The following is a 25,322-nucleotide window of genomic DNA, read 5'->3' as shown; positions in this document are numbered from 1 at the left end:
CATGGGAGAGGGATTGGGGTGGGTGTGTGGAGAGGGTGTGGGAGATAAAGGGGCACAAAAATTCTCAGTCAGAATATAAGTTGGTCATGGAGATGGTAGTACAGCATGGAGAATATATACAATGATTAACATCTTCCTATGTTGACAGATAGCAACTGCACTAGTGGGGGTGAGGGTTTAATAATATGGGGTAACTATTGAACCACTGTGTTGTATATTGAAACCAGTGTAAGATTGTTTATCAACGATACTTCAATTAAAAGAAAAAACACTTCATTTAGAATATGATTTTCAGGAAGTTTGGTAAAATTATCAAAAGTTTTTAAAACACTTGATCAAATAGGATCATAGGTCACTATACACTACTTAGTTATCTATTTAACCAAAATGACAATTAAAAACTTTACAGGCAAATAAAGAAGGTTATATAGTTCTGAGCAAAGCTTTGTGCTTTTATTATCAAGAGTACTAGGTTTAAGTAATCAAAGACCTTATGAAGACAGCAAACAGTGGAAATTATTTTGATAAAAAGATCACTTAAAGGGGTAAGTTTGTTTACATTCTCTTATGACAAGTGGACCAACAATCCAAGAAACCTTCTCAGCAGATAAAAGAAAACTGAGGTTTAGTTTTACACAAATACACTATTGATATTAAAGCTTTTCAAAAAGTTTAAATTCATTTAGCCTGACCATACATAAAATACTCCCTAAGGTTTCTTTTCACAAACCTACAACCTTTTTACATTCAGATTTATTCCCGTTTTTCTTCTTTAAACAAGCAGCCTCACTTTGAGACTAAACTATTTCTTTTCCCTCAACAGAAAATATCTCCATTCCTCATACTTTCTCTTACTGAAAACACACATCCTACTTTATTTGCACATGGAGATGTTTCCCTTGTTATTTATAGTAGCTTACATGTATGTTAGAATTTTTAACCCTTAGAAATCTTAATTTTTAGTGAAAATGAGGAAGGAAACAATTGTGAGAAACGCGCTCACTGGTCTGAACTTAGCAAGTGGGTAAGCAGACAAAGAGAACAGCTGAGAGAGGCTTTAATGATGATCTTGCAAGATTGGGTGTCCCATGAGCAGGCACTCTCAGGGAGGTTACAGCAAGCAATTTATTCCTTAGCACACAAGCCCCTCCCCTGGTTCCTCACTGGCTGAGTACTACAGGGTTCATTCCCGAACGTTGCCTAAGAAAATTATATTCATATTAGGCTTTCTTGACATTTGTCTAATTTTATTGGCTAGGTCAAAAATTTTTTGCATTTTCTGAAGTGACGCACAGCCTGCTCTTTCTTAATCTCCCTCTGCCTCTCAGCCAGAGTGACTCCCTGGTACATGTTCTGACGTGTACACTTCTTGTTAATACCCTTTTGTTTAAACATTAATTCCTCTGGGAATAAATCACATTTAGTTTTATGCCATTTCTAACACTGTGAACTGCTATCTCAGCATTCTATAGATTGGCAAATTTATGAATATAGATATTAGACAAAATCAGCCATCATCTCAAGCTCCTTTCTTGCTGACAAATTTTGTGAGAAAATATGAACTTATTTGACCTTTAGTAAACCTACATTGAATAAAATCATTATATTTACTGCTGGTAACTAATTCCATGACTGTTTTAATTAAGGCAACAAACTTAACAAGCTTTAATACTGAATATTTTCCCAGATTTTTTTTTCACTACAAATAACTACTTTATTAGCAGCCTCACACTGAATCTACTTATTTAAAGAGCTTCTGAAATGTATGAGGTTCCAGAACTATCTTGAGTTGCTGTTAGCAGTAAAAAAAATAAGCAAGTAGATGGTGAAGGGCTGGCAGCCCATTAGGCCTGCTCAGTACCCCTTAACTAAAAATAAATTCTTCCATAAGATAATTTAGGCATACAGACTTAAAAAACCTGCTTCCAACTGACAGTTACTGGCAGAGAAAAAGATTTGCGCATAACTCAGACATTTTTTTTTAACATTATTCAGACACTAAGTGAACCTGAAATTCATCTGGATTAAGTTTCTATTATATTTCTGAGAATTTAATTATATAAGCACATAATTTTCTTTACATGATTTAAATAGAGGTCTTTTACAGATTAATTGTGCCAATATAATCCAGAGGTAGAAAATACCACACAACTATAATACATATATGTAGACAGACATGAACATATTCAAGGATATAAACAGAGGCCTGATAGCTTCCGTTCTAAAATTTTAACCATGCAACAGGTTATTTGTGAAGACACTTAAGATTTGGTTGGTTTTGTTGCTTAAGTTTAAAATAATCTTTTCCCCTTTTGTTTTTCTTCTGAAAAGAATTGCCTCCCTAAAGTTAGTATTTTAAAGAGAAGATCTAAATAATAATTCCTGGAGAGACCAGGTAGAAAATTTACGTTTCAAAGGCACAGGAACAAGCCTTTTAGATAGGGGAGGTTTGGGAATTGGTAAAAAGGGTTGGCAGACTTTCAGTAATTTCTGGAGCCAATTGCTGGTCCTATAAAAGCTAGAGTTGTAAAACAAGGACAGCTGTTTTTAATTCCTCGGAAAATTAGGTTGCTGCCTAACGAGTATCAAAGGACTGACATACCATCCACTTATGTTGGAATGTCGTTCTTTCCCTCTGGGTACATACATTTCACTTAAGAGAGAAGGCCTGAACAAACTTATCAGGCTCAATATCAGCCTCCAACCTGATCAGGCTCTAACTGCAGAGCTACTTAAAAATTTTAAGTATCTAGTCAGTTTTCATCCAGGAAAAACGGCCAATATTTCTGGCAATATTATACAACTCCATGGACCCTAGAATTATCCTCAAAGAAGGTACAAAAGATATCATCTTCATAAAATCTAGAAGCCATTCCTAAAGATCAATAACCAATGACCTGGATTTGGAAAGAAAGAGACAATATGACTACAGCTCTTAGATCACCCTTTGACCCAGAAGTGAAAGATAACTGAAGAGGATCACCTGTAGCCTCAGGTGGCCTCATTTCAAAAGCTAAATGCTTAATACTCTCTTCAGAGTGAAAAAGCAATCCAAACAGAGGATTACTAGAATGAGCACTCATGTAAAGAAGGGTAGAGGGGAGCAGTAGGACCTAAGTCAGTCTTACAGTCTTTTTGTTTCAGGTACCTTTTATATCTTTAATTTTTCATTATACTTGAAATGATTCTTCAGTGAAGCTGTTTTGGAATTTTGAAAACTTTTGGAGATTTCTGTATGCCAATTAAAATAGGTATCCCCATCCTGTTTAATTTAGGAACCTTTATTTTCAAGTGCCTCTCTTAAATGAATGATCATATTTAATTAGAACATTCCCCGTAATGTAATTCTATGTTATTTTTAGCAAGAACTTGCCATTTTTGTAGATACTTATAGCTTCTAGGACCACATTTCTTCAAATAAACACCTGTGCCAGAAAGTGGTGTGCTCAACTCTTTAGAATTTAAGGCTCCCTTTTAGCTAAGCCTTTGGGTCTCTCAGAGCCAAACCAGTAACTAAAAGGGACGGGCTGTTGGGTTGGGAATTGTTTGATGTTTTACAGTGTACCTTGTTGCACAGAAATTATCTTGAGGTTGGTGAGTGACCAAGTGCCAATCTAACCCATTCCATGACCAACTTATACTAACATGGGAGTCTTTGGATTAAGTGGTGAGTGCTCTACCAACTTTTAATGCTTGACCCCTACCCACCAATTTTTGCAGCTTTTTTTGACTTACAAGATTTCCATTGGCAGTTAGCCTTTGTCTACACAAAACAAGATGAACAAAAACATGCGCAAAACGATGTGAAAAAAACAATGTTCCTGTGTCCTGGCCAAGAGAATAGCCTGTGTGCACCACCAGCAATTCCCTTGGAACACTGAACTGGGAAAAGGATTGAACCAGCAAGCCTCAACAATTGGGGTCTACAAACTGGGGGCTCCTCATGGACGGGGAACTATGCACTTCCACTAAAAGTTCCCATGTGGACTTTTGGACAGAATCAAGGCCTGAAGGTTTTCCACTAAAGAACCTGGGCATTGCAGTCTGAAAGCTAGGGGCTTGGCACCAAGCAGAATTGTCTGCCAGCTCAAGCTGACCTGCTCTGTATTGGAAAGCCAATTGGATTGGGAGCTTAATGCAAAGAGAGCAGAGCTTAGAATCAAGAGAAACTCACCTATGGCCCTCAGAAATGGCAAGAAAGACAGAGAATTTATAAAGGGTGTTAATGGGTACCATGCCTGTGTTCCTTGTTGTCCCCAAATGCCATCAGAAGTTTGCTTTGAATCCCACCACTGCCACCAAATCTGATAAAAAACCAAGTTCAACCAAGTAAATTGACTTTATTCAAGATTCATGTATCAGTCAGCGTCCCATCTAGCAAGTAGAAAGGAGCTCCCAAGATTAAACTATCTTAAAAGTACTTTAAAATTGTTTTATGTAACAATACAAAAACCACTGCTTTTGCTAATAGGAACAACATGATTAAATACACTTCTTTCTTTTTTATAAAAACATGGTATGTGACTCTGTGACATCACAATACAAAATTTTGGACTAGTTCAGTTTATTACAATACTTGTCCTCTTTCAATATTTTTTATGAATTGAGATATAATTCACATACCATAAAATTCAACCCTTTAAAGTATACAATACAGTGATTTTTAGTATATTCACAGAGTTGTGCAACTATCACCACTATCTCATTTAAGAATATTTTCATCATCTCCAAAAGAAACTCAATAGTTATTCACAACTACTGCCCACTCCCTCCTTCCACCAACCCTTGGCAACCACTAATCTATTTTTTGTTTCTGTAGATTTGTCTATTCTGGATATTTCACATAAACAGAATCATACAGTATTTGCCTTTTTGTGCCTGGCTTCTTTCACTTAGCATAATGTTCTCAAGCTTCATCCAATATTATAGCATGTATCAGTACTTTATTCCTTTTTGATGGCCAAATAATATTTTACTGTATGACTATACCACCTTCATCATCTGATGGACATTTGGGTTGCTTCCATTTTTTGGCTATTATAAATAATGCTGCTATCAACATTTGTATACAAGCTTTTGTGTGGACATTTGTTTTAATTTCTCATGTGTGTATGCCTAAGAGTGGATTTGCCAGGTCATATGCTAACTCTATGTTTAACCATTTGAGGAAATGTCGGACTTTTCCAAAGTGGTAGCACCATTTTACAATCCTGTCAGCAGTATTATAAGACTTCTAATTTCTCCACACCCTCACCAACACTTCTTATTATCTCTTTTTATCATAGTCATCTTAGTGGGTGTGAGGGGTATCTCATTGTAGTTTTGATTACTAATGTTGCTGAGCATCTATTCATGTGCCTATTGGTTATTTGCATATCTTCTTTGGAGGAATATATATTCAAATCCTTTGCCATTTTTAAATTGAATTATTTGTCTTTTTATTGTTGAGTAATAAGAGTTGTCTATATATTCTGGACACTAGATGCTTATCAGATATACGATTTGCAAATTATTTTTCATCCTCTGGGGTATCTTTTCACTTTCTGATAGTGGCCTTTGAAGCATAAAAGATTTTATTTTGAGTAAGTGAGTTTATTATTTTTCTTTGGTTACTTGTGCTTTTGAAGTCCCATCTAAAAATCATTGCATAATTAGGTCATAAAGCTTTAACCTATATTTACCCCTTTTATAGGTCTTTGATCCATTTTGAGTTAATTTTTGTATATGGTATGTGATAGGATTTCAACTTCATTTTTTGAATGTAGATAGCCAATCGTCCCACCACATTTGTTGAAAATATTATTCTTGCTCCTGTTGAATTGTCATGGTACCCTGGTCAAAAACCAACTGGCCATAAATGTATGGGTTTATTTTTGGACTCTCAATTTTATTCCATTACTCCATATGTCTCAATACTTGGTTTTTAAGTTTTGTGACAACTGAAAAGATACATCACATAGATTCTTAGATCAAATGAGGAAAAAATGCATCATTGGCTCCTTTTACTAACCAAGAATCATGCAAATATTTGGTGAAGGATCTAGCTAGTGAGTCTCCATCTTTTCTGATGTCTGAGTTATTCTTGCAAACAAATAGTAAGCTACTGGATTTTTTTCTTCCTTTTTAACACATAGATAAAGAATTCACTAAAACTTCATTTAGAAGATTTTTAAAACAAGTTAGAAAATTCTTTTTCTGTGTCTTGAAAAAAAGAACAAATATTAGAGTTCTTAAAGGTGTTACTACACTTTTGTAAATTTAGCAATAAAAGCTGTGGGATAATGAAAACACTTTTGAAGGTTCATTTACAAAATTATCTTTCCATAGCTCACGTTTATTACCTTGCTGTTTAAAGAGGGCTTAATTTTTCTCTGAAAAGCTTGTAGTAGAAAATGTAAGAAATGTCAGCTGTTCAATTTCATTGTTATTCACTGTGGTTACATTACTAGTATTTCTTTACACAAATGTTTTCAGCTACATGTCTACTTTGACAGTATGTTAGTTAAAACCACAGAACATAATCTGTTGGTTTTTTTCCCTTTTATTCTATTAGTTTCTTCATATACTTTTTTTCCTTCTTTCTGCATTTTTAAGGGTAATTCTGATATTCTGACCTTCCTATGTTAGATGTTATTAATTTCTTAGCCTTCTTTTTTCCTAAGGTGTTTAAATTTTCCTCTAAGAACTGCTTTAGTTGCATATACAAGTTTGGGTAGCATTTTATTATCATTCACTTTCCAGAACTTTCTAAGGTCCGTATGATTTCTATGTTGATCTGTAAGCTATTTAATAGTATGACTTAAAAATTCCAAATATATGGGTGTCTTTATTTTTGTTTTTTGTCATTTTTTTTTAGTCAGATGCCTTGTTTTCAGAAAAAGTGATCTGCATACTACCGATTCTTGAACTTTGTTGAGACATGTTCCATAGCTTAGTACCTGGTGGGTTTTGTAAATGTTTGCCCACAGTTAGTGAAACTGCATAGTCTGAGGGCACAGTTTCCACATAAGACTGCCCTCATTTCTGACACCAACTGCAACTTTCAGGGGTCCCACAAATCACCCTCAGGTTCAATAATTTGCCAAAAAGACTCACTGAAAGCTCTTATGATTATGGTTTATTACAAACAAAGGGTACAGATTAAAAGCAGCCAAAGGAAGAAATATAGGGCAAGTTTGAGGGGGAGGACCACCGATGCCAAGCCCCCTCGTCTCCTGTGTAGTTAGGACATGTTACCCTCCCAGCATCAATGTGTGACTGTGTGCATGGAGTATCGCCAAACGGAGAAACTTATCTAAGAAAGGCTCAGTGTCAAAGGTTTTTAAATTTTTTGCATTTAATTTTTTAAAAAACTTAAGGTGTCAAATGGTTATTTAATAACTGTTGAGAGTTTTTATTGGTGCTTTTTAATGTAGACATGATTGATTGATTATCCACATGGTTGAATCCATCTCCAGGTCAACCTATGCTGTGTGACTAAAGCTCTCACTCTACAGGTTATGTGAAGCAATACGAGTAAAGCTGAGGAGTTAAGTCTTGGAATTTCCTCATTTCTGGAAACCTCTGTTTAGCCAACTGAATCTGGCCCAAGTTTTTCTGGCTCAGGTTCCACTTCCCCCAGTGGGTAAAAAGTCTCTTGAATTCTAAACTCTTCTCAGTTTGAAGGCAGAACTCTTTTGTAGGCCTGACCAATAAAGAAACTGGATCTTTGTCAGGAAAGCCAGTCCCTGTCAAATTCTTCTTAGCTTTCCAGCAACCCAAAATGTATCATTAAGAAAAATGATACTTTCACCCTTTGCCCTTTCTCTGACCCTCAGTTTGAATGATTCTCTCTTCTCGTTGTTTCATAAAACTTTGTCACTGGGGTAGAGAAGTTATCAAAGTCTGTTTTTCTTCTTGGCTGCTTATTATTCTTAACTAGACTATGAACTCCTAACTTATTTATTTCTATATCCCCAGTACAGCCTAATCCAGAGCAAAAACTACTGTATTGAATGAACTGGAGCTTTGAATTGCACAAGACTGGCAGGAATAAGAAAAAGACACATACATTTTATCTATACCCAGTCACTGGTGTTTCTGTAAGAATTTGGACCCTAAGATAACACAGGGTAATTATCTTCAAATGTGTGATGCAACTTAAAGAAAAATTTGGAAGAGACAGAGAACAGAGATTGTGCAAATTCTTAAACCCCAACTCATAATTCCTGCAATTCAACTCTCTTTTAAAAAAATATTTTTTACAGCTAGAAAAAATATATAGACTCATTTAAACTTGCTTTCCACAAAAGGGGACACTGAGATCTATTATGTTTGTTAAAGCATACTTCCCTTATACTACAATCACTTCTTATATATTAAAGGGTAACTTTTTTTTTTAGAGTTTTTACTTGGGAATTTAGAAGATACTGATTAAATCATGAATGTCTGAACACATACTCAGTTTGAAGATATCATTATTATAATACATTTGATTCTTAAATTTTTACAATGCCAATGCCGTAGGATTTCACTTGCATGCAGTGCTTTCCACAGGGAAGTAGGTGTATATGCCACAATGTGGATAGAACAACTCCCAAAGAGAACTTTTGGTGTCTAAGTGTGCAACATTAAGTTTTTTTATTGTAGTATAAGTACCTGACATTAAAGTTTCGATTGTCAAGGCATCCATTTAGAAGACATCCATCCCAAATAAACATTTTCAGCTTTATGACACAAGTAAAGCAACTATATAAGGAACCAGGTCATCTGACCCATCAGGTTCCCCATTGAGAAAGCCCTGGGTGACCTAGATAACTGACCACTTGAGTGACTTCACTTTTCCTTTCCTGCACCTTAATTCCTGCCCTTACACTTTAGATCACCAATAAAGAATATACCCATGAGATTCTAGATACTCCACCCTCAAAACCTAATGAAGACAGAGTTCCAGGTCCATTCTCCCTCCCTCTTTCTCTACCTGAGTTGCTGTGTGGCTGTTGGGGATGTGTGCACCCTCCAGTTCTTGAGGCATAAATCTTGTTCCCTGATGACTTTGTTGCATTCCTGCAGTCGTAAGAGCTATAAGGGCTAGTCCAGCCACAACACTGACCCCAGTGGTGGTGAGAGGATTGTGGGCAGGACTCTCTATGAGGATATATGGCCTGGGTGAGTGCCTCAGGAGTTCTAGGTGAGAATATCACTATCAATAGGCTGACAGCCACACAATTAGATTTTAACTTTGGAGGCTCCCAGGTACAAGAAGAAACAAGTGCAAATGTTTTTGTAGAAAGTGTGCCCTCAAGTAGAGACAGCAGAAACAACAAATGATAAAAACAGTGACATAAAGACTTCAGATATTAGAATCATTGGATAAAATATTTAATATGTTGACAGAAATAGAAGAGATGGCAGAAGAACAAGACGTGAAAATGACCAGGCTGTTTTGAAAAGTAATCAAGTGGAACTTCTAAAACTGAAAAATATAAAAATTGGAATAAACAACAAAGCAAAATAGCCCTGATTGGTGCTGAAACAAAGACCACCCATGGAAAACAGGTCATTCATTCAGATCTTGCCATGGCAGGGGAGTCAGCTGTCCTTGCTTGAGTTTGGCAGACACATCAAGGCAGGCAGAGGAGTGGAAAAGCATAATAGTGAGAAAAAGGGAAGGCTCCAAGAGTCCTCTGATTGGAGGCTGTTGGCATGGGGAATCTAGAGACAGGCTAACTAGAAGAGGCTATTTTATGTGACTGGTCTGGGGAGCATTTTCAGTCTACTCTGGTCCTTAGAGCAAAAATAGGAAATCTGGCAGTTATCAACCAGGTCTCGACTATTCTGGACCGACAGCTTCAGAGCTTGTGGTTTGGCTTCCTGAGCTTCTCATATGGGTCAGAGTTGTATTATGATGAATGGTTTGGCCACTGTCCTAGTATATTCAGTCTCTTTCTTGTGAGAAATGATGAGCTAGAAGATTGATCTGATAAAAGTGTTCAGATTGCAGCCCAGAGAGACAAAGGAAGCATGTAGAAAAGAAAGGTTGAGATGTGGGGGTAGCATGGAAGGGCCAATTTATGTCTTATCAGATTTCTAGAATGAAATAAAGGAGAGAATGAGGGACAGGAAATATTCAAAGAAATAAAGCTTGAAACTGTCTCAGAAATCATGACTTGCTCAGATTTAAATTGTTCAGTAAGTCCCAAGCAGCAGATAAAGGAGGATAAATATAAATAAGCATTGCCTATAGTAGATATAAATTAATGTATCACTTTAGGAATAAAGATAGTAAGAGAAAAATAAAAGTCTGGGTAGCAATATGTTACCTAGAGGTGGCTATTTTGAGTCACACCTCCTAAGATACTTTTTAAAAAGAAATGTGTTCATTAAATATATACTTCAAGTATGTATGTTAAACTCCAAGGGAACCACCAAAATAATAAAGTCAAATGTATGTGCTCCAAACTGATAAAGGGTAGAAAAATGAAATGAGGAAAAAAGTCTTTAATCAATTTAAAGGAAGACAAGAAAAGAGAAGAAAAACATGAAAAAAAGCAAGGCAAATAGCATAGAACATATGCAAATAATAAGAGGTTAAAAATAAGCCCAAATATATCAGTAATTGTGTAAAAGGTCAATAGCATTAACTTTTCAGTTAAATATCATGAACTCTTAAAGTGTATAGAAAAATTAAGTCCAGATATTTGCCGTTTTCAAAAGACATATATAAAAAAACAACAGAACAGAGAAGGGTAGAAAGTAAAAGAACGGATAAAAATAATGAAGCAAATACTAAGAGAAAGCTGGTGTAGCTATGTAAGTAGCAGTCAAACAGGATAAAATTTTTAAATGTTGCCAGTAAATTATCACTTAATGATAAAAGGCTTATTCACCTGAAGAATGTAATAATCCTACATGTATTGGACCTAATAACATAAATACAGCATCAAAATATATTAGGTAAAGATTGGAAAAAAATTTTTTTAATGCATCCTTCATTGCCTTTGTTGCATCCATTTCCAGGAAGTGTGTTACATCAGTATTCAAAACAGTGGTCATGCCCCCTCCTCATTTACCAGCCAAGGTAAATGTTACTTTTCTGACAAGGAGTTTGGATGCCTTCCAACTCCCAGGGCTGAGCACATCTCTATGGAAATCCTTTTCCTTTCTAGACGAGATGGTCTTTTCCAATACGAAAATGCATTTTTCATTCTTGCCCTAACTCAACTTGCCTCATTACTCCCTACAGGTCCACGTCTTCCAGCAAAGAGGTTGAGTAAACCATTTCTGGCCTGTCACACTCATCTTCTCCCCACACCCACGCTGGATTACTTCCCCTCTCTCCTTACTTGTACACCTTTGATCATGTGCTTGCCCACACCTGGAATTCCCTTTCTATTACTCTCCTTCCTCTCCTGTCACCCAAAGAAAGAGGAGCGCCAGTTTAATCATGGGGTTGAGTTAAAGTACCACCTTTTTGAAAGAGTACTTTTGTGGCTATTTATTTTCAGAAGGGCCTAAGAAAAAAAGCACAGTTATTCCACATGTCATATAATGTAGATACTGTCATATAATGTAGTGTAAAGGAGGTAGTTTGGTAGAGTGATTAACAGTACCAGTTCTGGAGCTAAGCTGTGTGGATTTGAATCCTGTGCCTGCCCTTCTCTAGCAGTGTGGCTTCAGGGGAGCCATTCAATGTCTTTGTGACTCAGTTTCCTCACCTGTAGGATTTCCAGCTTTACCAGTATGCATGCTCCAGACTGGCAGATAGAAGTTGAAAGGGACACAGCTTTGGACCCAGCCACCAGCTCATCTTGGTAGCAGTGTATTTAGAAAGAAAAAGAAGGGCACAAATTATACATGGAAGGATGTAGGGGAAGCTGGGAATAAAATAAAATACCACCTTTCCAAGAAATGTTTTGAAACTTCCTGTGGGTAGAACTATCAGGGTCATATACTCACTTCTATGGGCCCTATGCATTTTGGCCCCATCGGCCTCCTCCTGTCATGAGGGCAATTTTCATGAGCCCTAAACTTTTCATTTTTTTGGTATGAGAAAAGAAAGTGAAACATTTTCTTCAATCCTAAATTCACTTTTTTCTTCTGGTTTTAAAAGGAATGAAAATAGTTTGGCCTCCAAAATTATTATGGGGTTCTAGGAATTATGCATAATGGATAGTCAGCCCTGAGACTGTCATATAATGTAGCATAAAGGAAGTAGTTTGGTAGAGTGGTTAACAGTACCAGCTCTGGAGCTAAGCTGTCTGGATTTGAATCCTGTGCCTGCCCTTCTCTAGCAGTGTGGCTTCAGGGGAGCCATTCAATGTCTTTGTGACTCAGTTTCCTCACCCGTAAAATAGGAATAATATTATCGCCTAGTTTATTGGGTTGTGGCTAAGGTTAAATGGATGAATATGTGCCTAGACAAATGACTGACACAGCACTATATGTGTTACTATTATCATTATTAATTATTGCCAATGTTAGGTGCTTAATCAATATATATTGAATGAAACAAAGAATATTCTTCCTATCCTAGGATATTATTATCAGCAACATTAAGCCACCTGAAAAGAAGGACTTTAAATCTGGACATAATTATTTCTATTTTTGAGAAAGAGGAAAAAAAATCTGAAACCCTCTCGGAGATGAGGCAAATCCTTGATAATATGTGATATATCTTTTTCAACACATTATTGAAATCACAAATGCTTTCAGCTGGAAGCATTTAAGAGGCCATCTAACTCAGTCTTCCAAACTGTGCAAAGAATCTTTTCTGTAATATAGCAACTTACAGACTCTTGACCAGCCTGGTCTTTCTCCATAGGGCACAGTCTCATGCCACTCTTCATGCTTGGCTCCCCAGTGTGAAGATGGTACCCCAGTTCTGCCCTGACCAGGCAGGGAACTCTGAGACTATCACCATTTTTGCTCTGGCTGCTCTTCTACAATAATAAAAATATAGTGAAGATTCTTTGAGATGGTAGTTGCATTATACTGTTGGTTTAGATTAGCTTAGTAACCAACTACATTCTCTAGGTCCTTTTTATATCAAAAATTACCAAGCCAGGTTTTCTTTATCCTTTACTTCTACAATTCATTTTAGAAACCTGAATGGAGGACTTCACCTTATTATGACTACTACAAATCTCACTGCCTTTGGTTCAGTGTCTTAGGCTATTCAATCCTGAGTTTCTTTTGTAGTCACATTAGTTTTCCCACCCAGCCTTTTATCATCTAAAAACTTGTTATGTGCATTTTCTCTGATTTCATCTAAGTCACTCATATACATCTTGCCTAGGATAGGGTGAGATCACCCACGTAAGGGACTGCCTCTGGGTTGACATACTTTTTGGATATAGTTACCCAACTTGTTTTGAATGACCTAATTGCCATCATTTAGGTCAAATGCCTGATCCTAACTACAATGTGAGCAGGAAAGACTTTGTAACAAGCCAATTCAATCAACATTTACTTTGTCTAGGCCAGTAGTTTGCAAACCTGGATGCCCTTCGGAATCACCTCCCTTAAAATACAGATTCCTGGGCCCTACCCCAGAGACTCTGGGTTGATAGGTTCTAAGTGAGTTTGGAGAATTAGTAATTTTTAAAAGCACCCAAGTCATTCTGCAGTGGCTAGGCCCTAGGAACCAAGAGCCCTTGCTCATCAGGGCATGGCCTGTAGAAGAGCAGTACCAGCAGCACCTGGGAGCCGGGAGGCTGGAAGGCTCTCCTCCTCTGCCTCAGGCCTACTGAATCCGGCTGTGGGAGCACCAGGGGAATTTCCAGCACATTAAAGTCTGAGAAGCACTACCTAAGCCATTCCACAGGTTAGCTCTCTGATTATTCAAGAAGGAGGAGGAGAAGGAAAGAAGGATGGAGTGAGGAAAAGGGAGAAGTTCTGCCTCCTCCGTTTATTAGAAATTTGGACCTGAGCAAATTATTTCACCTCTCTTTAACCTTGTTTCCTTTGTCTATCAAATGGGCATGATAATCGTGCCTACTTCATCAGGGTGTGGTCAGGATTAGATTAGTTAAAGCATGTGCAGCCCTGAGCACAGTCCCTGCCTACAGCAAGCTCTCAGGGTACCTGTTCTTGGTTGAACTGGATCCCCCCTTCCCCAATATGTGGAAGTCCTAACCCTTGGTATCTGTGAATATGATCTTATTTGGAAACAGGGTCTTTGCAGAGGTGGTCAAGCTAAAATGAGGTTATTAACGTGGGCCTTAATCCAACATGACAGGTGTCCTCATATGAGCAGGAAGATGCCATGTGAAGATACACGAGGAAAACACCATGTGATGACAGGCAAAGATTGGAGTGATGCAGCTGCAAGCCAGTGAACACCAAGGATTGACAGTCACCACCAGAAGCTAGGAAGAGGCAAAGAAGGATTCTGCTACAGCTTTCAGAAGGAACAGTGCCCTGCCAACACTTTGATTTCAAACTTCTAGCCTCCAGAACTGTGAGACAATACATTTCTATTGTATTAAGCCACCTAGTTTGTGGTACTTTGTAATATAATATCTTAGATATAATTATTATGGTTGTTACTATTATTATTACCAAGTGCAAGCCCTGAGCAAAGCACTGGGGAGACTATGGTGGAAAAGACCCAGTCTCTGCCCTCGGGATGATTATAGCCTGGATCCGTGCTTGGAGGGCTGTGATGAACGGCTTGATACCAGCTGGTGGGCTCTTTTCAGAGTAGGACCACAGTAGGGAAAAGCAAGTGGGAAGGCAGTCAGCAGTTCAAGAAAGACTTTCCACAGGAGATATTATTTCTGGGGCTAGTAAGGTCAGGTAGGTAAGAAGGCTGCATACATTGTTCCAGGCAGAGACAGTACGTGAAGACCACTGAGATCAAAGAGGTGACCACTAACATCTCTGAAATCACAGCTGCCATTTCTTTCAGCCTTTGGTCTCTAGGTTGTCTGGAAATAAGACAATGAGTTCCCTTAACATGGCCAAGTGTCCTCATGTTTTTTCTTGACTGCCTGGATCATCAATTCCCCTCTTTACAGTTGAGTGCTCGTCACATTTCATTTGAAGGCTCTTGGAAAGAAGACTGCAAAATGCTACGAGCGGGATTCTGTGTCCCTTACAGGAGTCTCTCTTGTTCTAGCATTGGGCTGACACAACCCGTTTGTTTGCTTCAGTATTTCCACCCAGTCCAGGTTCTAGTCTCCCTGATGCTTTTCAGATAAGGCTGTGTCAACATCTGGGATTTGTCCTTGGTTAAGCAACACATCTTGCCTCTTCTAGGTTTCTGCTGTGCATATTCTCTCAAAAATGGCCCTTCGTCAGAAACTTACCTAAATAGCCCACAATTTTTCCTTAGAACTTTCAAGAAAATTGCTTTTATTCTTGTTGAATTCACTTGCAGTTTTATTTTTAGTATCTTCATTTTTAGAACTTTCCATCTCCATTGAATATAATATTCTCTTTGGCGTCTTCTAGCCATGGATTCATATGTCTTCTCTGTGAATGTTTAAAGTTTGTTTTCCTAAAGTTGGAGATATTTGTCCATTCAGTGAATTAGTATTTACTGAGCATCTCCTATGTAAGAGGCACTTAGGTGACTGAGCACAACAATGATCCACACCCTCACAGTACTTACAGTTGGTGAAGATAAGATTTGTATCTAATCTGGTTATGTGTTCTGTTGGGGTTTGTTTGTTTATAGATTATGAGCCCTAATGTTCACAGAGACACTGTCAAGATTCTGACAGGAAAGAAATAAAATACTGACGTGGTGTCATTGAGGAGAATCTAATGAAGGGACTGTTCACAAAATTGTGGACAGGGTTAACAGAAGCCAAAGGCTAGCAATGACAGGACACTATCACCACTTCTCTGTCTGAAGGTCCAGAAGAGGGCTGTAATAGAAGCACAGAGGCACCCAGAAGGAGAAGTAGCAGCCAGTACCAATTTGCAGCCTGCCAGGGAGGGATCAAAGGCATTAAGAACCTGTGATGATTAATTTTATATGTCAGCTTGGCTAGCCCATGGTACCCAGTTTTTGGTCAAACAGCAGGCTTGATATTGCTATGAAGGTATTTTTTGGATATGGTTAACATTAAATCAGTAGACTTTGAGTAAAGCAGATCACCCTCCATAATGTGTATGGGCCTTGTCCAGTCCATTGAAGGCCTTAATAGGAAAAAAGACTGAGGTCACCCGAGGACAAGGGGTTCTGCGTCCAGACTGCATTTGGGCTCCAGATTGCAACAACTCTTCCTTGGGTCTCCAGCTCTTGGCCTTCCCTGCAGAGTTTGGACCTGCTGGCCCTTCACAATTGTGTGAGGATATTCCTTAAAATCTTACATATATGTGTATACACACACACATATACGTATATCTAGAACTACATACATACATATATAATTACATACATACACATATATGTAACTACATATATACACACATTCTATTCATTCTGTCTCTCTGGAAAACCCTGAATAATACAGCCCCTAACCTCTCTCTCTTCTACTGCCCTTTAGTTTCCTGCCAGTGTCTGTCAAATGCAGCCAAGCTGGGGGAAAGTGAGCCATGGACTCTGCCCATAGTGGTCAGCATCCTGGGGCACAGAGTAGAGTGGATCTGGAGAGGCAAGTCAAGACTAGCAGGCAGCAATGTTTACTTTCCCACAGAGAGGCATTTTGAGAAATCTGGTGGTGCTGTTAATGGCTTAAGACCTTTCACTGGCTCTGCATCCCTGATACAGCAAAGCTGAAGCTCCTGGCCCACACAGCCAGCTGCATTCCTGTTGAGCTGCAGCCTCAGCTCTTCCTTCTTCACCAGGCTCCTGCTCTGCCTCTCCCGCACCGTCCACTTTGTGTTTCCATGGTAATTCCCTGGAGCACCTGTAATTCCTTACGCCAAGCAGGTCTTTTCATGCTGCTGTGCCTCTGTACACATCAGTCCATCTGCCTGGGCTGCTCTTTGCCCTTCCGTCCTCTTGCAAATTCCTGCTTATCCTGCCAAATTACAGCTCACGTGTCACATGCCTTGTGAAATTCATGATACCTCTTCTATTTGCTCAGCCCCAGAGTCCCGCCAGGCTTCCTCTCTGTCACCTCTTTGTGACACACAGGATGCACTCACTGATCACAGAGATTTCACTTATTTATGTAGAGTCTGCCTTCCCTGCTGCACTGGCAGTGCCATGAGGGCAGCCGTGGGGTGTGAGCCCTCTCCATATCCAGCAGAGACTCAAAGCTCAGAGGACAAGGGCTGGGGAGCACAGTGACCTATGAAGACGTTCTGGGGCTTCTCACTGAGCTGCCAATGTGCTCTTCTGGGGAGAGTTTCCAACTACAACTCCAGCTTTTAAAACCCACACATCTGAATGTACCTGCCTTTCTGCATGTCACACATTTTTGAGACAGCCTAGGAAATGTACTGAAGACATTAGCAAATATCTGATGTCAACTCACTCCTTCCAACTACCCACAGTGGTAAGGAAACACACTGAGCTACATTCTTCAGCTGCTGCTGGCAGAATGAAGTGCATAAAAAGCAGTTCAACAGTTGGACAAGGTTCTCTTGGTTTATTTCATCCTGAGGTCTGAGCACCAAGTCAAGCTGTTCTAAAGCCCTTTTCAAAATGGTTTAGTCAGTTGTACACTAGAGACTCATTTCATGGAAGTTTGTTAAGGGAAGGATTGCACATGACACACAGATTTCTGTGTCAGGGGAGGTGAGGGGAAAACAAACATGTTATTTAGTCCAGTTTTTTTTAATACAAACCCCGATTCATGTTTCCTTAAAGTAAATGATAATGTCCAATTTCTAATCAGTTTCCAGAATCTCTCTAAACATAACACTGAATTCCGCACTGGCAATAAATGCTGAAAGGCTGTATTTCTAGCTTAAGTTCTTTGCAAACACTGCCCGATCCGCTGAGAATGAGGCTCTTCTTGATTGCTTAGGAAGTCTGGGATCAAGAACAGAATGGCCGAAATATAATAACCTAATGAGGAGAATAACTCAAAATGCAATCCTGCTATGTTGTGTCAGTTCACAAAGGTTTAATGCCTGAAAGATTCTCTTCCACAAATTTTTAATTGGTGATACGCATGTGCTAGGCACAGAGTTGGTTGATGAGAGGAAGCTCAGTGAGACGTGTTCCTCCTTCAAGGAGCCCACGGTGTGTGGGGCATCTGGCGCCTCACAGTTAACTATACCTTAAACCAGGGGAAGGAGAGGTTTGCGGGGACACGCTCAGAAAGCTTTGTGAGGGAATGACATTTCAGCCTTGAAAAATGGTAGGATTTCAACAACTAGATATGGGGGAGAATGTCATTCTAGAAAACAGGAACAGTGTGGCCAAGGCTTCAGGCAGGTTATTATGTGCAGGGTCCCCTCAGTGAACAGCGGCCATGTCTATAGCATTAGGTGCATTGGGATAGGTGACTAGTGGAAGACAGGGCTCAGAACCCGGCTTGGGAGTTGTATCTTAAGGGACTTGAATGCCTCCATAGAGAATTTTAGTCAAGGAGCATTAGGGAGCCATGCACAGTTTTGGCAGGACAAGGCATGATTCAATTTGTGCCTGGAGTCAGTGACTCTGGGAGAAAAGCATGTAATGAATGGATTTAAAGAAGGAAAGGTTAAGAGCTCTCTTCATCTTTATAACTTTTCTTCTTTATAACATACTCCTTAGATTTTATAGTGTGTTACACATTAACAGGTACCAGTTGTGTATCCATGCCCTTCTTCCTTCCTTGGAACACAGACTTACTGTCACAGTAAAATTATCCCCTCCCTCTCTCATAAGGAAGATAATCACTAGAATTATGATACAAGTAGCTTTCTGGATGCAACTGACTTGAGTTTCTTGCCCCTTCTAGGAAAGTTTAAGTACTGCTTTAAAATATTTACTACAATATTTGACTTAAAATTGAAATGTGAGCTTTTATTTTAAAATAAATAAACTCTTTGATCTACTAACTCCATGGATGGAAGTTTGTCTTAAGGAAATAATCAGGGCCACACATACATATTTGTAGGAAATTCATCTCTGTATTTCATGAAACAGTAAAAAATCGGAAGCAGCCTAAGCAACCAAAAGGAGACTGGGTAAATAAGTTATGCAGCCAATGAATTTTTTTTTTATTTTGGTATCATTAATCTATAATTACATGAAGGACATTATGTTTACTAGGCTCCCCCCTTCACCAAGTGCCAGTGAATATTTTTGAAGAAATATAATAATATGGGTAAATCTTCTTATGTAGTGTTGAGTTTAAGAAATAAATTACAAAACAATATAGCTCCATTTTTGTAAAATAAAACAATTCATGGAGAAAGATTGGAACGGTATTGGTTGATAAGTGAGTATTATGGGTGATTTTTATTTTTTTCTTTGGCCCTTCTTATATTTTCTAAATTTTCTACAATGAATATATATAATTTTTGCTTATCAGCAAAATGCTCTATAAAAATTTCTCTCACACTAGAGGAGTGGAGTACAATCAGAACCATTGTTAGCTACTTTGTATCTCTTAGATGAGTCTGGGCTTGTTCCTTGAATGATGGGGTTAATTCAGATAAACTCTAAGACCCTTTACAGTTCTAACATGCCGTACCACATTGTCTGTGCTTTTCCATGTTCCCACAGCAGCAAGTACTGACCTTGTCATAGCATCCACCACAAGACAACTAATTCTCAGTTGTGTGCCTGCCTCTTTCCAAAGGACTGGGGCATCTTAGGGGAAGGAAGAGTCTTGTATCACCTCTATATGATAGGAGCATTCTGGTTGCATGTGACAAATATATGACTCCAACTGACTCAGGCAAAGGAAGGAAATTATTATTAGTCCCAAGCACTAAAATGTCCAGGGATAGGTCTATTTAGGGTGTAGTTGGATCTAATAACCAAACGATGGTACCGGCACTCTGTCTCAGCTCTACTTTTGTTTTTGTCAGCCTCTTTGTCAGGCTACCGGCAGCCTCAAGCTCACATTCTCAGCACTTTAGCCTCCACTGGAAGGACTTCACCCTCTTGGTAGTTCCATAGAAGTCCCAGGATGCCTTTCTTTGTGTCCCACACACAGCACTGTGGCCATGGACTTAGAATACACCAGGTACCCCTCCTGTACCTATGGTTGGTGGTGGTCATCGGGGGACAGGGTGAAAGGCTAGCTTCTCCTGAAGATGCTGTGTAAACTAAGAGTAGGGAATGAGTAGTTTCCCAAAGGAAAAATCAAGATGCTGTCACCAGGAAAGGGGGAAATGGATTCTGGGCAAAGGAAAATGACAGCTGTACCTCCTTCTAGCACCTTGCACTGTGCCTGGCACCAGCTGGGTAAGGACTCAGTGAGGCTTGTAGAATGACTGAAGAACAAATGTAAACTGTCACCTTTTTCTCCAGAGAAACTAAATCTCACCCAATTCTGATCACCCAGGTGCACTCCTGACTCATGATTTTAGTGATTGTGAATTCTGGCTCCAACAGTTTTTCAAATAATTGGCTTCATCTTAGCTACTAATAGAAATTTGAAGTTATTTTTATGAAGTCATTTACCTCTTCAGCCTTTATTACACATTCATTTTCTCAGAGTCAAGTGAGAATTTCTACTGGACTAATATGAAATGAACATGACATTGTGACTTCCAGTTCTGTTCTCAGCACTATCATTTAACTGACTTGAACTTTGCCTTTGAAAGACTTGGAACATTTCTTTCAATAATATGCAGGAAATAGTCCATCTCAAATGGGGCCTACTTTACTTAATGATTGCAAAACTCTTTTGCCAGAGAAGAAAAACACAAGAGTAGTAGGAATTCTATTACTCACCACTATGCTGTAATCTAGGTAATATGCAGGATTTTTTAGTTTCCTAGTGATTGGGCTTCCATATTATATTTTTAAATATTGAATAAAAGCTTGTGTAAAAACTTAAACACTACAAAAGAACATCCAATAAAAAGTAAGGCCTCCTAAAAAGTAAGATCCCTGATCCCCCTTTACAGAGACAACCACTAATTAATTTTTATGTATCTTTCCAGAGATTTGCAATACAAATGTAAGCCTATTTAAACACACTCACCTCCAAAGCTTCCCTTTGCTTTGCACACCAATGGTAGGATCAGCATCCCTGTTCTGTTCCTTGTGTTTTTCACCTACCGATGTCTCAGAGAATCACTCAGATAGCCCTACCTTATTCTTATTAATGACTGCCTGATATTCTAATATAAGATTATACCATAGTTTTTTTATGGAAGAAAAACAGCTACTATTTTTTAAATTGAAATATAGTTGCTTTACAATATTATACTGGTTTCAGGTGTAAAACAGTGATTTGACAATTATATACAACACAAAGTGCTCACCATGGTAAGTGTAGTTGCCATCTGTCCCCATTCAAAGATAATACAATAGTATTGACCACATTTCCTGCACTTCTTATCCCTGAGACTCATCTATTTTATAGTTGGATGTTCATGCCTCTTTATCTCATTCGCCTGTTTCATTATGTCCCCAACTCCCTTACCCTATGGCAACCACCAGTCTTTTCTCTGTGTTTATACGTCCATATCTGTATAGTTTGTTCATTTGTTTTGCTTTTTAGATTCCACATATAAGTGAAATCATAGGACTATACCATAATTTTTCAACCACTCATCTACTGATGGGCATTGTCATAGTTTTTTGCTTCCTCACCAGTAAGGACTTCTGCTTTAGCTGACAAAGTTTTTGCTTTTTATAATAGGCTTCACTGGAGAACATCCCAAAGAGTAAATAAAAATAAAAATAACAAAAAAATCTAAAGCCATGGCATTGGCAAAGTACCACTTTGTACTGCCAGGTAAAATTCTAAATGCCTTAGTTTTCCTGACAAATGGTGCTTCTGTCCTCATACTCTGTCCTACCTACTCTTGTTGGGCTGTAAGGGGAGGGCTATATATTCTTGTCTTAGGTTATTACCAACCTCAAATTCTGAAACACTGCCACTCTCCAAAGGAGATCTGAAAATTTCAGATCCAACCAGATTGAAATTTCTCTCCTGGGTACTCTGCTGACCTCTGGATACCCTGCGAATCATAATTTGTGTATGAAATAATAGGGGCAGACCCAGGTGGACTTCCAGAATATTATCTGTGGAAGAGCCATCAAAGTGGGACCACATCTAGAGTTCTGAAATGGCTCTGGGCTCTTGGCACACTACTTTTGTCTTGGGAGCTACCACCTCAATCATAAAAATGATTTTGGGAGTTTGACCTCTTCTTGGACATGTCTGAGGGTCTTTACCGTGATGGCTTACTCAGCCCTCTGCTAAGTGGTTTACAGATTTTCCTTGACTTACAGTGGGGTTATGTCTCAATAAACCCATCATAAAGTGAAAAATATGTTAAAAATGCATTTAATACACTTAACTTACTGAACATTGTATCTTAGCTTAACCTACTTAAACTTGCTCAGAATATTTACATTAGCCTATAGTTGGACAAAATCACCTAACACAAGCCAATTTTATAATAAAGTGTTGGATTGGATATCTCATGTAATTTATTGACTGTTGTACTGAAGTGAAAAACAGAATGATTGTACAGATACACAAATGTTGTAAGTATATCAGTTGTTGACCCACGTGATCATGTGACCCACTGAGAGCTGTGGCTCGACGCCACTGTGAAGCATCACAAGATTATGTACCACATACCACTAATATGGGAAAAGATTAAAATTCAAAATTAGTAGTACAATATCTATTGAATGCATATTGCTGTCACACCATTGTAGAGTTTAAAAATAATAAATACTGAAATATCCTGACTTGGACACCACCTGTATATATAGTTGACCCTTGAACAACATGGATTTGAACTGCATTGGTCCACTGTTTTGCAGATATTTTTTGAATAAATACAGTATAGTAAGTTATTTTCTGTAAGTGTATTTTCTTTTCCTGATGATATTCTTAATAACATTTTATTTTCTCTAGCTTACTTTATTGTAAGAATACAGAATATTATACATATACAAATATGTGTTAATAGACTGTTTATGTCATGGTAAGGTTTCCAGTCAATGGTAGTCTATTAGTCGTTAAGTTTTGGGGGAGTCAAAAATTACACATGGATTTTTGATGTGTGGGGGTTGGGCTCCTAACCTCCATGCTTTTCGAGGGTCAACTGAAAAACTGAACAATTTAGCAAAAAGAGAAAGAATTCAAATAATGCAGGGAATTGCCTTGCTAGTTAACTTGATGAAACCAGCAATGCTTATTGACTGAAAACTTTGGAAAGACTGTGTGAGTGACTGTAAGGGTTTGATCCCAAAAAGTGAAACCATTGTTCTTGGAGGTAAATATGAGAGTGGTGATAGATGGAAGTGTGGAATTCATTGAGGGTAATTAATGGAGAATTAGAGAATCTGGTAAACTTGTCTTCTGCATTGACCATGCCAAACCTTATATTGGAATTTTACTTTGGTTTTATGTTTGAAGGATTTTCAAGGTTACTATTGACAGTGTATGAATTATAACCTTAATGCAGTTGAACTTAAACCATATTAGATATGACCCCACCATATCTCATCTGAATTTCCCTGAGGCTCACAAAGGTCAAGGTATGCCAGAATTCACAAGCCAATAAATAATAGGCAGAGCCAGAATTCAAACCCATGCTGCCAGCAGGGCCTAAACATGTAGCCTCTGCTTTTTACTTCATCCTTACTTATAACTCTATTGCCTACATAACTGGGAGAATGAGAATGGCTCTGGGCTGAATAACAACCAGGCTTACCCAGGACTAAAGGGTTTCCCAGTACTTTCACTTTTAAAATTAGGACAATACCAAACAAATTATGGTGGCCATTTACCCCGTTAGAGTTTTGGAAGGCTCTGAGTCGTGTGATGTGACCATCCTATTTCATCTATCTTTCTATTCTGAATGTCTCCTCTGATAATCTGTGACTGGACATTATTCTGAGTGATAGGCCCAGGAATAATGCCTTGAAGGTTAAAATAGGGTTTTTACATAGGTAAGTCTATTAGACCTAAGAGAAGTTCCACTTGCAATTGACTTTGAACTCTCTTTTGAGCCTGTATTGAAGTCTTGAACTCTATTAGAATCAATACTGTGGTAATAAAAGTAATCACTACTGATACCTGGGCTTTATAAATCTGTTTTCGTGATTTGCCAGGGGACATAGATTGTAACAAGGTGAACGAAGCAGGTGATATAGCATCATGTTGCAGTATCTTTCACCATGAGAGGGGTAACTAAAGCAGATAAAAAACAAATGCTGGATAGAAAGTTCTCCAAAGAAGTTATATAAATGCCAATATGCACATGAAAAAAATGTTCAACATCATTAGCCTTCAGTGAAATGCCATGCAAAACCACAGTGAGATATGACTTCACATCCCCTAGTCTTGACTATAATAAAAAAGTGGGCAATAAGAAGTGTTGGTGAGGATGTGGAGACATTGGAGCACTCATACACTGCTGGTGGGTATAAAAAAACATGCAGCCACTCCAGGAAATAGTCTGGCAATTCCTCAAAGTGTTAAACATAATTAGCATATGACCTACTCCTAGGTATATGCCCAAGAAAAGTGGGAACATATATCTACACAAAAACTCGTATGTGAATGTTCATAGCAGCATTATTCACAATAGCCAAAAAGTGGAAACAGCCCAAGTGTCCATCAATAATGGGTAAAAAAAATGTGTATTTCCATACAATAGAATATTGTCATCCATAAAAAAGAAATGAAGTATGGTATTGATACATGCTACAACATGGATGAGCCTTGAAATACTATGCCAAGTAAAAGAAGCCGTACACAAACAGCCACACACTGTGTGACTCCATTTGCAAGAAATATCCAGAATTGGCAAATCTTTAGTGACAGAAAGTCAATGAGTGGTTGCCACTAGCTGGAGGACAGGGGAATTGTGGGGTGATGGGCAAGGAATTCAGGGTTTCTTTGGGGGTAATAAAAATACCTCATTTTGGTTTTGGTGGTTGATGTACAGCACAGCTCACTATACCATAATACACTAAATAAACTAATAAAGAATGAAGGAAAGAAAGAAGAGATCACACTACACCTTGCTTCCACCCCATAGCACAGCAGAGACCACATAGCAAACCTTCCGACTCATCGGTTTTGGTCAGACTCAAGTTCAGCAAGTCTCCACCTCATCAGCCCCTCCCTCCATGTCAGCTTGGGAAGTTCCAGGGATTTTAAGTCCCCTTTACTATGGAGAAAAAGTGATCAGATCACCCACCCGCTTAGCAAAGGCAGTGGCAAGACTAAAAAGGACTCATGTTTGATGAGCTCTTACCATTTTACAGAGTTTTGGTTGAATCTATAAGGAATCTATTA

The 25,322-nt window shown here is 38.4% G+C and overlaps 1 protein-coding gene across 8 annotated transcripts in view; it reads left to right on the top strand.

Moving 5' to 3' along the window:
* MINPP1 (multiple inositol-polyphosphate phosphatase 1) overlaps positions 1-25,322 on the top strand; it is a 190,887-nt gene that overhangs the window by 91,258 nt on the left and 74,307 nt on the right. The window contains exon 6 of one of the 8 annotated variants that reach the window (XM_057505867.1): positions 14,237-19,083. The exons of 6 other annotated variants lie outside the window; for them this stretch is intronic. The gene's annotated coding sequence lies outside the window, so the exon portion shown is untranslated. Of the gene's footprint in view, positions 1-14,218; positions 19,084-25,322 lie in introns of those variants that run through there. One more of the 8 variants, XM_057505864.1, reaches the window with a different exon arrangement.

Source organism: Manis pentadactyla, chromosome 8, assembly GCF_030020395.1.
Source record: "Manis pentadactyla isolate mManPen7 chromosome 8, mManPen7.hap1, whole genome shotgun sequence".
NCBI lineage: Eukaryota > Metazoa > Chordata > Mammalia > Pholidota > Manidae > Manis > Manis pentadactyla.
Note: the sequence above shows the minus strand (reverse complement) of the source record. Positions and strands in the feature narration are given on the sequence as shown.